At 49.3% G+C, this 15,417-nt stretch overlaps 1 protein-coding gene and 1 pseudogene across 1 annotated transcript in view; both read right to left on the bottom strand.

The window, feature by feature from the left end:
- Positions 1-15,417, bottom strand: part of PRMT8 (protein arginine methyltransferase 8) — a 177,979-nt gene that overhangs the window by 109,207 nt on the left and 53,355 nt on the right. The gene's annotated exons all lie outside the window — the stretch shown is intronic.
- LOC135966071 (small ribosomal subunit protein eS26 pseudogene) lies at positions 12,530-12,877 on the bottom strand (annotated as a pseudogene).

The raw sequence follows: 15,417 nt of genomic DNA, 5'->3' as shown, positions 1-15,417 counted from the left end.
ACACCATGTACCAATTGTCCAAAGTTCCTCTTCTGGGCCCCTCTTGAGACACAGAAGCCTTTACCACCCTTCTCTCCCTGTAAAGCTCCCTGCTACCAAGGATTTCCAGGAGACTCTGCAGGACCACATCATAGGTTCACGTCTTCTTCACCTCTGGCTGCCCTCAGTCAATATTCCATAACCTCGAGGTTGCTTTCAGAAGCCCTGCTGTTGCCTGCATTGACAGTGTCCCTCATGAGGTGGCTGAGGGCTATGCCAGGGCTGCTGCGTCCCAGCACTCCCAGAGCTGGATGTTGTGCGGAATCAGATGAGCCCCAACCTCCACTCCTTGTGTTCAGAGTTCCAAGCCTTCTGGAGAAGCGCCCTTTCAGTTTCTGGCCCTAACTCTTCCATTCCTCTGTAAGGGCACAAAAGCCAGTGTCAGGGTGGAGTGCGGCTGACATCCCCTCCCCTCTGTTGTCTAGGTCTTTTGCCCCATCTTCCACTCACAGGATAATAAGACACACTTCTCCCCGCTTGAGTCATAGACAAAAGTGCCCATAACGGTCAATCCATGTAAGTGAAGCCTTGGGAGAGGAGAGAGGGCACCTGTTACAGAGAAAGCACTGGGCTGGCTGCTCTTGGATAGTATGTGGGGTGGGCAGCCCTGCCTCTCCCTCTCGGTTTCCTTGGGAAGAGGATTTCCCAGCCACGTGCCTGGGTCATGGTCTGTCTTCTGTATTTGGCCAGGCAGGTAGTAGCATTTATCAAACATCTACAAAAGAGCGGACCCACCTTCACATCAGTCTCACATGCATCCTCCCATGTGAGCTCTCTGTCCCGGCCCCCGCTCTAGACCGCCACCACCCCTTGTGGGTATCAACTCTCGGAGGAACAGCCCTTCCCATTTATTAACTATCAACACTTAGCTTTCCCAAAGGGATTTCTGTTTCCAAAGGAGATTCTGGAAGAAAGCCTCCTAAGCTCAAGTTACTAGAGAATGAATCTCTAATGGTGGAAGGTCAAGCACCAGTTACAGGCTGGTGTGAGCATGATTTTTGGGGGCGGAAGTTCACCCTGCACTCTTTAAAATCATGTTACACTGGTGTTTAATTCTGCCTGCCAGTAAGTTATGCCCTGGACTATAGGCATCGGAGAAAGCATGAAGCTATAGGAAAGTGGGGGTGGGAAAGCACTGAACTAAAGTCAAGAGAATCAAATTCTAGTCCCAGCTCTGCCACAAGTTACTGGAGACCTCAGGGAAAGTGGGTGTCAAGAAAAAGACCCCTGAGAAATGGGGGTGGGGAGTGGTTAAGGTATGCTTCTGCCCTTAAAGTCCCTCACATTCCTGGTTTTCATTTCTTCCTCTATAATGTGAGAAGTTTGGACAAGTGGAATTTGTCACTTTCAACTCTTCCATTCTAAGAGTGTGAACCCTGTGACTGGTATTCAGAGTACAGATACTGGACCCAGTTCTCGGAACAAGCAAGAGGGAAGGAGGAAGAAGCTTTGGGAAAGCGTCTGCTCTGGGGCTCAGGCATTGGGCCCCGAAAATAACCGACCCTACCTATCTTCCAGGCTGTTTTTCTTTAAACACCGATTTTTAAGCTTTAGTATAAACACTGCCTTTTCCCCATGAGGAGCTCAAAAGCCCATGGTCTTTGGGCAGAAATCATCTGTTTTAAAATATGGCATTCAAGCCAGACTTGCAGAGAAGGTCTTTCTAAATAAACATTTAAAAGAAATATGCCCATCAGGGTTTGTCCGTTATCCACATCCACGGAAGATGCTTGCTGATGAAACGCATCTGTGGGCTGCTACTTCTGGGTATCATTTTGCAAGGCGACCCCAAACAACAGCCTGTTCCTCTCCCACCCTCCCCTTCACACCTCTTAACCTTCTCTACTTCTAGCACAGTTTCCTCTCGTTCTGCTCAGCTGGTTTTAAACAGGTATATAGTGCCTGAGGCATGAAAAAAAATCTGAGAGTAGAAACTGACACTAACATTTAACAAATAAAAATTCTCTACCGCAGGTTCTAGAACCAAGAGGCCTTCTTATTCCTAGGCAAAGATGGCGTGAGGCCAAGTGCATTCGGTGCCCTTTATGGGGTGGGGAAGATTTTCAGGCTGGCCCTTTCCATGAGTCATAGTGGGTCTGCAGAGGAGTGACTTAACCGTTCTTGGTCCACAGCAAGAAATGCAGGAAAGCCTTCCCAAGAGATGCTACAGTAGCCACTTCTTTAGGGGAGTACTTTTTTTCCTTAAAAAACTGAGACGATGGCTATCTGAGGAAACTGGTTCAAACTCCATCCTCTCCAGAGCCAAGAGACAGGACATAACAGCTTCAAGGACTTCTAGGTTGTACAGCTTATGATGACAATAAAAGGACTAAAAAAACATTAGCCAAGTCCATGGGGCTTTTTTGAACACAATTAGGCACAGTGTCCAGTCTCCTTCCTATCTGGAGAGCCAAGGGGGTAATGACAGAAGAGCCAAGGGACAGATGCCCACCCAGGTGAAGGAAGATCGAGGGGGCTCTGCTCCAGAGAGGGCCAGGCCTGAGTGAGACCTGGGGAGCCATGGGGAGGCATGAACCTGTGCTGGGAACATTAGCCCCACTTGGTTTTCTCAAACCCAATTAGGCAGAGGACAGAAATTTGAGGGGGAAGAATTACTTTAATAACCTACAAATTTTTAAGGAGCCTCCAAACTATCCTCTGTGCAGAAGCCTGCCAGGGAATCCAGGCCATTTCCCAGTCAGAGCCTGCTGGACCCTGACTCTGACTCTGGTCACCTGTGAGGCCGCCCCATGGCCTCCTCTCTCACGCACCTGCCCAGGAGGCTTACCCAGGTGCTTACAGCAGCAGGCACAGCCTCCGACAGCAACTTTTATTTTCTTCCTAATGCTTCCCTGTAACTTTTATTTTTAAAATTTGAAAACTGTGGAATCATTGACCAAGTGACTGATTTCAAGTAGATGCTGACCTTGGCATCTGATGGTGATCTCAGGCCCCAGGAGGGCAGCTTGCACTTGCCCCTCTCTATTGCTTCAGATTCCCCAAGGATTGATAAGCTGGAGAAAGACCCTAATATTTTCCATTAATAACAGATGCCCACATGAGCTAACACCCATTGGTGGCTCCTGACTTCAACTTTTTAACCCTTCTGAAATAGTAGGAAAATTCAGATTCTAGGGAATGGAATAGGCCCTTGTCAGTGCAAGAAGAAAGTGAATCTTCTTCCTCTGCTGCCTTAGAAGCACCTAAAGAAACTCAGGAATATACGGTCTCCTTTCCTGTCGTCTGAGGGAAAGCCAAGGTACAAGGTTCTCTTCTGCAATTCACCCTTTTACCATCAAGGAAGCAGTCACAACCAGAAATGAACCACAGCTTCCTTCAGAAGGTGGAGGGGCCCAAGCCAAGCCAAGGTTCTGTAGAACAAATCCCTGCATGGCCTGGCAGGGTGGACCACAGAGTATTATCTACAACTTCTTGATTAGATAGACAGATAAATAGATAGATAGATAGATAGATAGATAGATAGATAGATAGATAGATAGATGATAGATAGATAGATAGATAGATAGATAATAGGTGGATCAATAGATACAAATATATGATAGATAGGATGAAGACTCCATTTGTTTCCATTGAAGAGTTCAGTCTACTCCTTTTCATTAATTATGTGACTACTTCCTCTCAATTCACCCAAGCCCTGTCCTGTCCTCAAACTCCAATTAAGTTTCCAAACCTTTCCTGGAGCCTCCCAACCCATAGGATATCTTCTTTTTCTTCTTTGCACTCTTAGAGCATTATAGATGGTGCCACCCATTCTGACACCTCATCTTATAGAGTACCATCCTCCCCTAGCCAGAAATTACATCCAACTATCCAACTACTGTGATTATACAGAATGCAACCTGAGAGAAAGGAAGGAAAACACCCTCCGAAAGGTAGGAGAATATTTATTCCATTATTCATGCAACACTCAACCACCAAACCAGAGCTTATTAACCTCGAGCTGGATATAAAGTTAAGCTTGTTCATAAAACAGTTCTCTTCTTCCTCCAAGTCAAGCTTCACTCTCAGTGGTTACAGCCCATTCGGGCACAGGAGCAGTGGGAACTTCATGTAATGAGAAATGACTGCCAGTGGTTTGGAAGGAAAAAGTGCCAACAGTTCGAAAAGGTTGAGGGATATTCAAGGAAGGGCGGGTTTGGCCCAAACCATCAAAAAGAGATAAAATTGTGTTCTGTGAATTCTTTTTTAGGAGGCGGAGGAGGGTATCTTTTTTAAAATCTCTATCAGAAGTGTTCAAATAAAACGTTTCAGAACTCAATGTCAATAAGACTACACGATGCAAGAAAATCCAGGTGCTTGGGGCACCTCACGTCCAAGCCAAGATAAAGAAAACTCAAGCCACCTCCCCCTTCCTTGCTATACAGGTGCTTGGCTATTTCAGGTTATACCTCTTGGTTTCTCACTGTAGGCTCCAAAGGAAGGGCCATGCCTTCTGTTTCACTTCCCCCTCAATGCCCAGTCCAGTACGGAGCACTTAGAAGGTGCCTACACACTCATTAAGTGAATAAATGAGTGAATGAACATGTCTCAGTTCTGATTCCTTCCTCTAATATTTTAGTCCCACTGGCTTTTATTACTTTGGAGAATGACCAGGAAACAGATTTCTAAAAATAATTTTTGAACTAGGTAGCCTTGTTACTAGACCACAGTTTTAAGAGCGTCCATTGGTCTGCAGCCCCCCCAGTCCTCATCATCCCAACCTTATGCTTCTCCTCATTCCCATCACAACAATGAAGAAAATTAGGTCTCACCTGTAGTCAATCACACTCCAGGCTGACCCTACAAAAAGAAGTTCCCTAACAAAACAGTGCAAGATACTGATTCTCTCTAAAATGCTTCCCAATTTCTCCATGACCTGGACCTTGTGGGCCCAGTTCTTGAGGGGCTCTCCTCTCTCCAGCACCCACTAAGTGGACAGACTCGGAGCTCAGTGCCTACTTAGCTCACAGTCTTGCTGCACGCATAGATGCTGACATCCAAACACACAAATGTAGCTGCAGACACTTTGACAGGTAGACCAGGAGAAAGAATACAAGAGGCTGCTGTTGAAGTTCCCAGGGAAGGCCTCCTTCCACTGACTTTTCTGATTTAGCCCAACCTGAAGAGAACTCTGTCTGAGAAAGCTTTTTGTGCAACGACTCATCCAGTTCGCCTTGTCTCATGACCTTTCTGCAGAGCAAGGAGCAAAACTCCCACTTCAAGAGAGAGAGATGGGAGAGGCAGAGGGAACACATGCACGCTAATGAGCCAGGGATGAGGCTCTTGTTGAGAGGCCTAGAGCACCTGTGGGCCTTCAGGACAGATGCAGACCAGCTCGCAGGCACTTCCCTGGTTCACTGTTTATGTACCTGCCAATAACAAAACCTAATTCAAGCAGAAAATCAGATTCCTTGAAAGAAATGGTCTGTCTGAGACCAGCAGACGCAGGCTCCCAGTACCCAGCAAGCCCACATGTCTGGCATCCTACCTAGATGAGAGCTCATCCTGTTTTAAAGACCTCTGGGGAAAGGTTACAAACTCTCAGATTTCCAAAAACATCTTGACTCCTAGCAAGAAGTGTTGATGTGTGTCTGGCCTAAACCACTCCCACTTAGAGCTGAAGTGCCCTTTCAGATTGCTTGGTTCCCAGTAGGGCTAGAAAGTGTCTGGCTCTCTGCTCTGGAAACTCAGTGTTCAAAGGGCAAATGAAGTCATTTTTATTATCAGTCTTAGAACCTGTAACTCAAATGAGATCGTCCCTCTATAAAGGTGTCCAGATCCTAAAGACTGCTGAGCTTCCAACCCAACCTATTTCTTAGCAAATTATAAGAAAGGCAACTTTGAAAGCTCTGACATGGAAAAGGTGTCTGAGGCATAGAATTCCTGACTCCTCAGCCCCTTCGTTCTCCACATACATCATACACCCACAGGATGTAGAAGAGAATGAGCATAACAAACAAGAGTGTTCTGAGACACCAGGTGGCCCTCCCCTTCCCTCCCCGAGAATCAGCAGCCAAGGGCCCCCATCCCTACCCTCCCCCTCCACACCCCACGGTACTGGAAGGGAGGCCCTGCTCAAGCCCTTTCAGGACAAGGAATGGGAAGCTATCTGCAGAGAGAGGCCTTGCAATCTGCCTCCACTTCTGTGAGAGACCAAAAGTGGCGAATACCCCAGTGATGTCTAACAACTCAGGAGGCAGAAGCATTCTCTAGACATGAGGACACTGCGGGCAGAGGGCTGGCGAGCCAGCCTGACCCGGATCTCCCAAGGCAGATGAAATCCCCAGAGCTCCCTCCAACTAAAAACAGGCAGGCTCCCTTGCCAACTGCTGGAAAGTGATGTTCTGAGACTCTCTGACCTGCCTGAAAACTGATTTAAAAACAAAATCTAAAACCAGTTTGGTGGTAAAAGTCGGTCCTTATCTGACAGTCCCTGGGGCAAATGTCCACAATTATCCCAGCCAGCCAGAATAAGAAATCGTGCATTTCCTGTGGGACTTTGCTCTGCCCTTCCCCTCCCACACTTCCCTGCCCACAGTGTGCTCCCCTCCTTTCACAACCGCCACCATTCCAGGACCTCCAAGCTAACCCAAGATGCTCCACAGCCACTGGGTTTGGTTTGCACTAGGCTACATGAGGACCCAGCCTCCTGTTAGACTTCCCTTCTTTCAGCGGCCAGGCAGGCAGCCACAAGATATATGATGAGAGTCACCTGTCTGCTAATTCTACAGGTCACCACACTGCTAGGAGCCTGCCCTCAGGGAGCCTCACAGTGTGAGGGGGGGCTGGATGACAGCCACTGTGCCTGAGAAGAGCAGAACAATAACCAAGAAACAACAAGAGCAAGAGCGTTTGAATGCCATCTGGATTTGAATTCCACGTTTGTTTGTCCATCCAGCAAATGTTAACTGACAGCCTACTATGTCAGGTCCTATGCTAGGTACTGGGGATATGAAGATAAGTAAGACATGATTCCTACCCTTGAGGAGATTCCTTGCAAGGGGAAGAGCACTAGAGAGGGAAAGTAATCGCAAGATGAGAAAGTGAGGGCCTTATGGGGACGTGCAGACTGCTTTGGAAAAGTTAGGAGCAGCAGCTCATCTTGCTGTGCTTAGGAGAAACTTCGAGCAGGTCATTCCCGAAGGGAACCTTCAATGACCGTGAGGAGTTAGTCAAGCAAAGAGGAGGAAGGCCAGGGGAGAGCATGGGGGCTGCGCAGTGTCAGCTGGTGGATATGAGGCATGGCTTCTCTGGGGAGGACGAGTCCCTCAGGATGGCTGGAGCAGAGAGCATCGGGTGAAAAGCCAACAGCAAGAGACGGGGGTGACGGGCTGGGAGCAGAAACCATGGGTCCTGCCTGCCAGGTGGCTGCAACAGAGCAAAAGGCAAATGCAAGAACAAAGGTGCAAAAGTGTGCATTTTATCTTCTCTACACTCGTGAAGCAGGCAGGGCACCCCCATTATATACAAAGGAACACGGAAGCTTACAGAGGCTAAGTAACTTACTCAAAGTCACACAACAAAAACGCTGCCAGGATCTGAACCTGGGCCTATCTGAGCCCCTCTCTCCAAGTGCAAGCCCCTCACCGTATGATGTGAAGGGACTTGGATGCCCCACTAAGGAGTCTGGACTTTATCCTGAAGGCAGCGGGGTTACCTTGAAGAATCTCAAGCAGGAGGAGGGCAGGGCATGAGCCATTGTGCATTTGTAGAAGCTCATTCAGGCAGCTGTGTGGAGAATGGATTGGAGGAATCCACAAACCCAGAAGAAGAAGAGTTGGGTGGCCATTGTGTTAACCCCAGCAAGTGATGGCAGGGTCTGGAGTGGATGGGAGCAGGAGGGATGAAGAGAAGGGTGACCTCCACAGACAGTGGGCCGATGGGATGATGACACAAGGATCAGGTGTCAGCCTGAAGGAGAAGGAACCACCCAGGATGAGAGGAAGAAACAGGGAAAGTGCCCAGCTAAACTGAGGCAGGGCTGGGGCTCATGTGATGATTGATTTGGCCAACTGGGTGGTTGGAGACAATGTTTACCAAGATAGGGAATAAGGGAACAGAATGAAGGAGAGGATTTGGGGGTGAGAGATGGAACTTTGTTGTGGGGGGGCCACAAGGAGATGCCCAGGTGACAGGTGGCTGTGCAGACCTGGTCCTTAAGAAACACACCTGGACTTTAGATCCCAGTGGGGAGTTGTCAGCAACACAGGGGTTGTTGGAGAATCAGCTCACCCAAGGAGAAAGTATTGACTGGGAATTGCAGAGAGCACAGGACTCTGGAAAACCCCGATCTTTAAGTGAGGTGGGCAGAGGTAGAGGCTCTCAGGAAGAAGGCTGAAGAAGACCAGCTAGAGAGGCAGAGGAGAACCAGAGGCAGCACCATTGGGGAAGTTGAGACAGGAGATCCTTCGGGGTGGAGCGATCAGCGGCATCCCATGGAGAAGCCTGGAGGTCCATGAGGCCTCAGAAGCCGTGTCCATTGGGCTTTATGATCCGAAGGTCAGCAGGGATTTCAGCCCAAGGGGTTGCATGGAATGTTCTTGGGGGGAGGGAGGCTGTGAAAGTCAGATTGTGAGGGCTGAGAAGTGAGGGAGGGGAACACAAAGACAGTGCATGCAGGTGATGCTTTCAAGAACTTTCTACTGTATATAGAAGTGCTGATGAGGCTACAGTTTCATAGGGACAAAGGGCTGAGAGGAGGTCTTGTTATAATTCCATTGAAAGAGCCTGGAGAATGTTTGAATGTCAGTGGGGAAGAGCTGGAGGCGGGGTGGGAGAGGGGTGGTGAGGGAGCTATAAAAATATGAGAACTGGTTGGTTCGGGCACCACTGGTAGAACTCGCCTCGTATTGGATCCTGGTCCTTCCCAGCGCTTCCCCAAGACCTGGCTTCTGGAACACAACCCCTGCCTGCCAGACATTTTAGTTTGGTCCTGGCTCCACAGCCTCCCTAGTTCCCTGGTTGGTGAAGAGAAGACATGGAGCTTTGGACCTCCCATTTATTTCCCTCTCTCCACCACAGTCAAGCAGCTAAATGTCCCAGGCTCATCCACGCACCCCACATACGGGGACCGAGATGCTCTGACCCTCCTGTCCCCTTGAGCCAGCCTAATAATTACAGCCATCAAAGCTCACTGGGTCAGGCCCTGTGCTAGAAAATACAGAGTCACTTGGACTTCCCAAAGAACTTCGAGGTGGGCATTATCCTAGCCTTGCAGTTGAGGGAAAGGAGGCTCAGAGAAGTTAAGTAACTTGTCCCAATGTCACACAGTTTGCAAGCAGCAGAGCCGGGATTCAAAGTGAGGCCTTTCTCACACCAAAGCCAGGGACCTTTACCCACTCCTGTCCTGCCTTCAGTGAAGGGCTGCTGACAAATTCGTGTTTCATTTATTCATCCATCCATTCATTCATTTATCAAACAGTTAAGCATTTACCATGCTCACAACACTACTTGGAAATTTAGAAATGTAAAGTTTAGCATAACAAGGGAAAGGCTGAGGCCAGCCGGAATGTCAAGCAAACAGAGACCCTGGGGAAGCCATTTTCACAGGGTCATCTGTGGATCACCTCCTGTAGCCAGAAGGAACACCACACACCTGCTGTCCCATCACCTTTTCTTGTTCTCAGCTACAGAACCGCCTGACATTGGCTGCAACCTGGTGGGGAGATCTGACTCAAGAAACACTACGATGGCCATTGATGTCTCACCCACGCACTCTGTAGAAGCCTTCAGAATCTTTCCAAAGCAGAGAGCATCGTGACTTCTGTTACTGGGACAAAGGTTCAGACAGGCCAAGTCTTGGGAGACCCGCTTTTCCCTCATTCAACATTCCCCTACCTTCACCCCTCTACCTTACCATCAGTGTAAGCAGAGAAAGCCCCTCCACAGGGCAAAGAAGGCCATCCTTGGCAAGCCCACCATCCCAGCTGCAGCTGATTCCACCAGGGACGGGCGCCTGCCTCCAGCACGGTTGTGTCTTGGCGGCCCAGCATGGAAGTGGGTACTTACAAGGGCCATGGTGACCAATCGGTATCATTAAATTCTCTCAGTAAGTGTGAATGTGAGAGAAAAGGCAGCTGCTAGTGTGACTAGAGGCTGAAAGTCACACAGAGCAGAGCCATGAACAAGCGGAAGTCGGGGTGAGCAGACGCCCCCACGCTGGTGGAGGGAACCCAGGGGTTGGGGGGCTCAGGGCCAAGTCGGGTGACTGAGGAGGCATCGTGCTGGGAAGATGGGGAGACGACCAGATCCCCGGAGCCCTGAAGACCCAGAGTCCTGGTCCAGGCTCTGAAAACAAATCTGCCCTTGGTGTTTATGGAAACCTGAGGATTGGTGGCCTCCTAATTTCCAGAAATATCCTTAGCATAAATCCCCATTGCTGACAGTAGCTTGGGAGGGCCTCTGTGGCCCTGAGGGAGTCTGACTGATACTTAGGCTCTAAGCACCTGGGGTCTGCAGAGAGAGTAGGGGAGAGCTGGGAGCAGAGCGAGCCACCACACTCCCACTCTTGACTGTTTTCATTCCACTCTGCCCTTCTCATTCCTGCCACAGTGACAGACTGCACCCACCCAGAAGGAAGCCCTGGGTCAAGGATTTGGGTCTCAGCCCAACCTCTTAAAGCGAAACCATTGAGACAGGCACCTCGGTCACTACCACTTGCTGCTCCATGAAGAGCCCACCGCTCCTTCTGCTCCTCTGAGCCCTGTGTCGCTTGGTTCCAGGCCCCTAGAGTTTAAGACACGGTCACCATCTCTTCATTTTCAGCCCCCAGGTTCTGCCCAGGGTGGCCTGATGGAAAGCTCCCCTCTCAGAGTGGGAGTCGTCTCATTCAGCCTGTCTTTTGCAGGAGCAGGTTTGAATTGTCATCTTTAAAAACTCCAAAATACTTATTTTACAAAGCAGGCCCTGTGTCCCTGAGCTTGCAGCCAGTGGGGACGTTAGATGACGTTGTCTGAGTGTGGAAGTGGAGATGCAGGGCTGAAGAGATCATCTGAATTCATCAGGCCGGTGTGGAATTGAAAGCGGGCCCCGGTTCTGTCCCTCCATCCCTGAGGCCCCTCCCATCCCCCCCGGACACCCTGACCAAACAGGCAGTGCTGTGTGCCAGCCTCACTCCTGCATATTCTGGAGACTTACTGTTCCAGGAAGGAGGTTACCCCACACCTGCCCCATGCCCCCCAGCCAGCAAACTCAAGTGGGCAAAACCACAGCAGCAACGGCTTCACAGCCAGGCCCTGGAGGGACAGAGCTCACAGACCTCCCACTTACTGAGAAAAACATGGTAGACAGCCTGGGGGAGGGTGGCAGGTTCTAACAGAGCTCCCACCACATCCCCTGCCCAGCCCCCACCATCCAACCCTTTCCTCCACCTGGACTCAGCACCGTCCTGAGTCCCTGTGTAAGAGAACGTTGAGTCCTATGGAAAAATAGCAACAATGAGAACAATTGGTGCAGTTGCCATGAGGCCATGGATGCCCAGAGGACTGGAGGCTTTGACGCCCACTGACTCGGCCCCTCTCAGGGCATCCTGAGGACTATGGGGATGTTTGCCTCTCCACACACACAGAGGATCCCATTCCCTGGCTGCCACTCCACATGGATTACCTTCCTACACCAGAGGTTTCAATATTTCTTTAAAAGATTGGCAATTTGGAAATCGTTTTTTGTACATGTATTTCTTATAATCCACTCCTCTGCTTTCTTATAATTGAGCATTTTGAAAATAATTTAACCTTTTCATCATCACTTGGGGTCCTGATGACGAACACCGTTATTGTGTTGAGGTGTCATTTCCCCCAGAGTGCAGGGACCACGTCTCAGTCCTCTGCATGCTCCTGGGCTCCTTGGCCAGCACGTGGCGATACTGTGTGTGTGTCTGTGGCTTTACTCTGGCAGAAGCCCACAGAGGCTCTGGCATGGAGGCCGACAGAGCCCTGCTGCTCTAGGCGGCTCTGCTTTGTGAATACACATTCCTTAGTGTCTTCCGGATCCTCTTTTGCTATCAGGATATGAACTTCTCAGATCCTGAGGCCCTTCTTCTTTTTTCCACTTTTTAAAAATTGAGATATAATTCACATATCATAAAAATCACCCTTTTAAGGTGGTTTTTGTATATATTCACCAAGGTGTGCATTCATTACCACTATCTCATTCTAAACATTTTCAACAGCTCCAAAAGGAAATTTCTGGCCATGGTCACTCCCCACTCTCCCTTCCCCTAACCCCTGACAACCACAAATCTACCTTCTGTCTCTCTGGATTTACTTGTTCTGCCCGTTTTCATGGAAATGGAATCCTGGGCCATGTGGTCCCTTGAACCTGGCTTCTCTCATTTGGATCATGTCTGCAGGGTGCACCCGTGCTGTAGTGTGAACCAGCACTGGAAGCTCTTCTTGCTCCTGCCCCTAAGCCTTCCTTCACTTCTAAGGACAATTTCCACTTTATCTTTCTCCAGAGAATAGTCTGCCTTCAATCTTAAGGACTCAGCTCCTTACATGGGCTTTGGTGGGGGTCGTGAGGCAGCACCTGAAGGTCTAAATCGGGATGGGGGTGTTTGGTCCTTGCTGGCTTCACTGGATGGGTTCCTGACTACTTTGCTGTGAATTGCACACTCACACAGGAATGGAGCTTCCCCTACAGCTTGGGAAGCACATAGGCATAGAAGACACTCGCTTCAGAAATGTCCCTGACTGCTGTGGCCTCCGCTACGTTTCAAATGATGAATTTCTTAATGGCCTTGTCCTCAGGCACGCATCGGGCACAGTTCATGCAGCGAATAGACAGCGCGTGGCCATGGCCCCTTTTTGGCACAACACTAGTTCCTTCTTTCCTTTGTCATCTTGGAGGCACGGACTGGAGAGAGGAGCCTTCTTTTATTTCTAATGTTCTATGAGCAGGATGCCAAGGCAAGCGAGAAATGCGTGCAAAGCAGCATACATAGCGCTTGTGTAAAACTTTGAGTTCTTGTAAAAATGTGGGGCACTGGGAGACTTTTATTTCGGTGTTTCAGAGACATAGCCTGCTTGCTGACCATTTCTTGCCTATTTTCTCAATGGCTAAGGTTTCTGGATGAGTGGGCCCCAGGTAAGAAAAGTATCAATCTAAGACTCACTCATTTCATCTCCATTGTGCTCTACATTTTTACAAATCAACTTTCATAATTATTCTCTATTTTGAGTCTTCCATCAGGACTCAAGAGTCGGTGTAGGGAAGACAGAGAAAAGCAGCCTCTAACGTCCAGGAACTGGTCCAATGCCAACGACTGGGCCTCAGTGTTGGGAGGAGCTGGTGTGGGCACTGGACCTTGGTGTTCTGGGGCACATACACAATCCCGTGGGACCCATATCAGAGATGGGCACTCTGTGATGACAAAGTGAGAGAAAAAGCAAGACTATAATCTCGTCTCAGCACAGACAAAACAAGGTCTCTGCACATCGCAGAACTATCTAGCATCTCCTCCTCCTGGTTGATGGGAATGGCTGCTGCATCTTTCCCATCCACATCTTCAGTCTTGCTTCATTTTTTCACATCTTCTAGGTAAGAATCATGAGGATACACGATCACAGTAGTGCACCTGCTTACACACACTATCCAGCCCAGAGAAGGCCCCACTTCCTAAGCCCTCCTGAGACCAGCTACGAGCTCACATCTATTCTAAGTTCTTTCGAAGGCCGTCTTTACTGCTGGTCTTTCTTCCTTTGTGCAACAAATCAATAAGCCCAGCTTGGTTCAGCTACAGGCGAGTTCTTGATGGTTTTTAACTTAGGAGGATTGGCAGAAATAGAGGTTCCCTGAGTCAGCCGAAGGCCTCCCTCCTTGGACAAGAGCCCCTGCCTCAACTGAGACACACAGGTTGTCTCTGCCTGTCTGAGGCACCGGGTGGCCCACGGCTGGGAGGCAGCTCGGGCTGAATGGAGTCTGATGTTTCTTTGAGGTCCCTTCGCTTCACTTCAGGTGCGTTCTGTTCTAGGAATGAGGTGCTGTGAGACTTGTCCTGGTGATCTGATCAGATTTGCCCCGCCCCTCGGTGAAACTGCTTTCTAGCCTTCTGAGAAATGCTCCTATGTCCATCTGCTGGTTGAATGTTATACATGTTGTGTCTGAGTGGAAAAGTCCACAGTCGACAGGGGTCTGGGTATGCTATCCTTAAGCTGGTCTCGGAGGCCACAGCACTCAGGAGCTCTCCTCAGACCAGCATCCATTGGAACGAGCTTCGCTGGGGGTCTCAGAGGGTTTCCACACCTAAGGGTGGATTTCCCTCCACCTTGTCTCTGTGCGATTCCTGAGAAGGCTCGCGTTAAACTCCCTCTGCCTGGAATCAGGAGGATTGGGGACAATCAGCCTGTGGCTTCCGACTAAGCTCCGGAGGCAAGAAGGTCTCTTTTCAGACTGCTCGGGTGCCCGTGTGACCTTCCCCATCGGAGTGGCTCTTCCCCGGGCCAAACACCTGCTGCTTCCAGATTTCCTCACTGTCGTGTGAACTCATCCTGCGTCTCTGACACAATTTCTTTTTTTTTCTTTTTTTGAGACGGAGTCTTGCTCTGTCGCCCAGGCTGGAGTCTGGAGTGCAGTGGCACAATCTCGGCTCACTGTAAGCTCCGCCTCCCGGGTTCACGCCATTCTCCTGCCTCAGCCTCCCGAGTAGCTGGGACTACAGGCGCCCGCCGCCACCGCCACGCCCGGATAATTTTTTTGTATTTTTGGTAGAGACGGGGTTTCACCCTGTGTTAGCCAGGTTGGGCTCGATCTCCTGACCTCATCATCCGCCAGCCTTGGCCTTCCAAAGTGCTGGGATTACAGGCGTGAGCCACCGCACCCGGCTGTCTCTAACACAATTTCTTAAGAGACCATTTGAAATGACAGTGGCCACTCGGGGGAATTTTCACATGAATGAGGTTATTCATTTGAGAGGTTCTGTACAGCAGAAAGTGAAGGAGCCGGTGAAGAGCTTGTCTTGTAGAAAAGAAACATCGATTTGCTTAACGCAGGAGACATTAAACAAACTTCTTCCTTTGTTTCTACGCCTCAGGGATTAGTAAGTGCTGCTTTCTTGACAGATTGATAAAACTGTCAAGGGCCCAAGCTATTCTCCAAAACAGGGTAATGTCACTAACTGTTGAACGTATTTGCCAAAATCTGTTATTCTAACTTTTCTTTTTTCACAAAATGAACCCAATTAGCCTGAGAGTGATAATGTCATACTTATTGGAAGCCAGGTCCCTCTAATTTTTTGTTTCTATCCCTCCATTTCTCTTGGGCTAGAGAACATGGACTCATTATCTATTTTTTCAGAAAAGAAAACAGAGGCTTAGAGAGGTTAAGTGACTTGCTCAAGTTCACACTGCTAACCTACAGCAGGGCCAGGACTCAGCGCCGACT

The sequence above is a fragment of the Macaca fascicularis genome, chromosome 11 (genome assembly GCF_037993035.2).
Source record: "Macaca fascicularis isolate 582-1 chromosome 11, T2T-MFA8v1.1".
Taxonomy (NCBI): Eukaryota; Metazoa; Chordata; class Mammalia; order Primates; family Cercopithecidae; genus Macaca; species Macaca fascicularis.
Note: the sequence above shows the minus strand (reverse complement) of the source record. Positions and strands in the feature narration are given on the sequence as shown.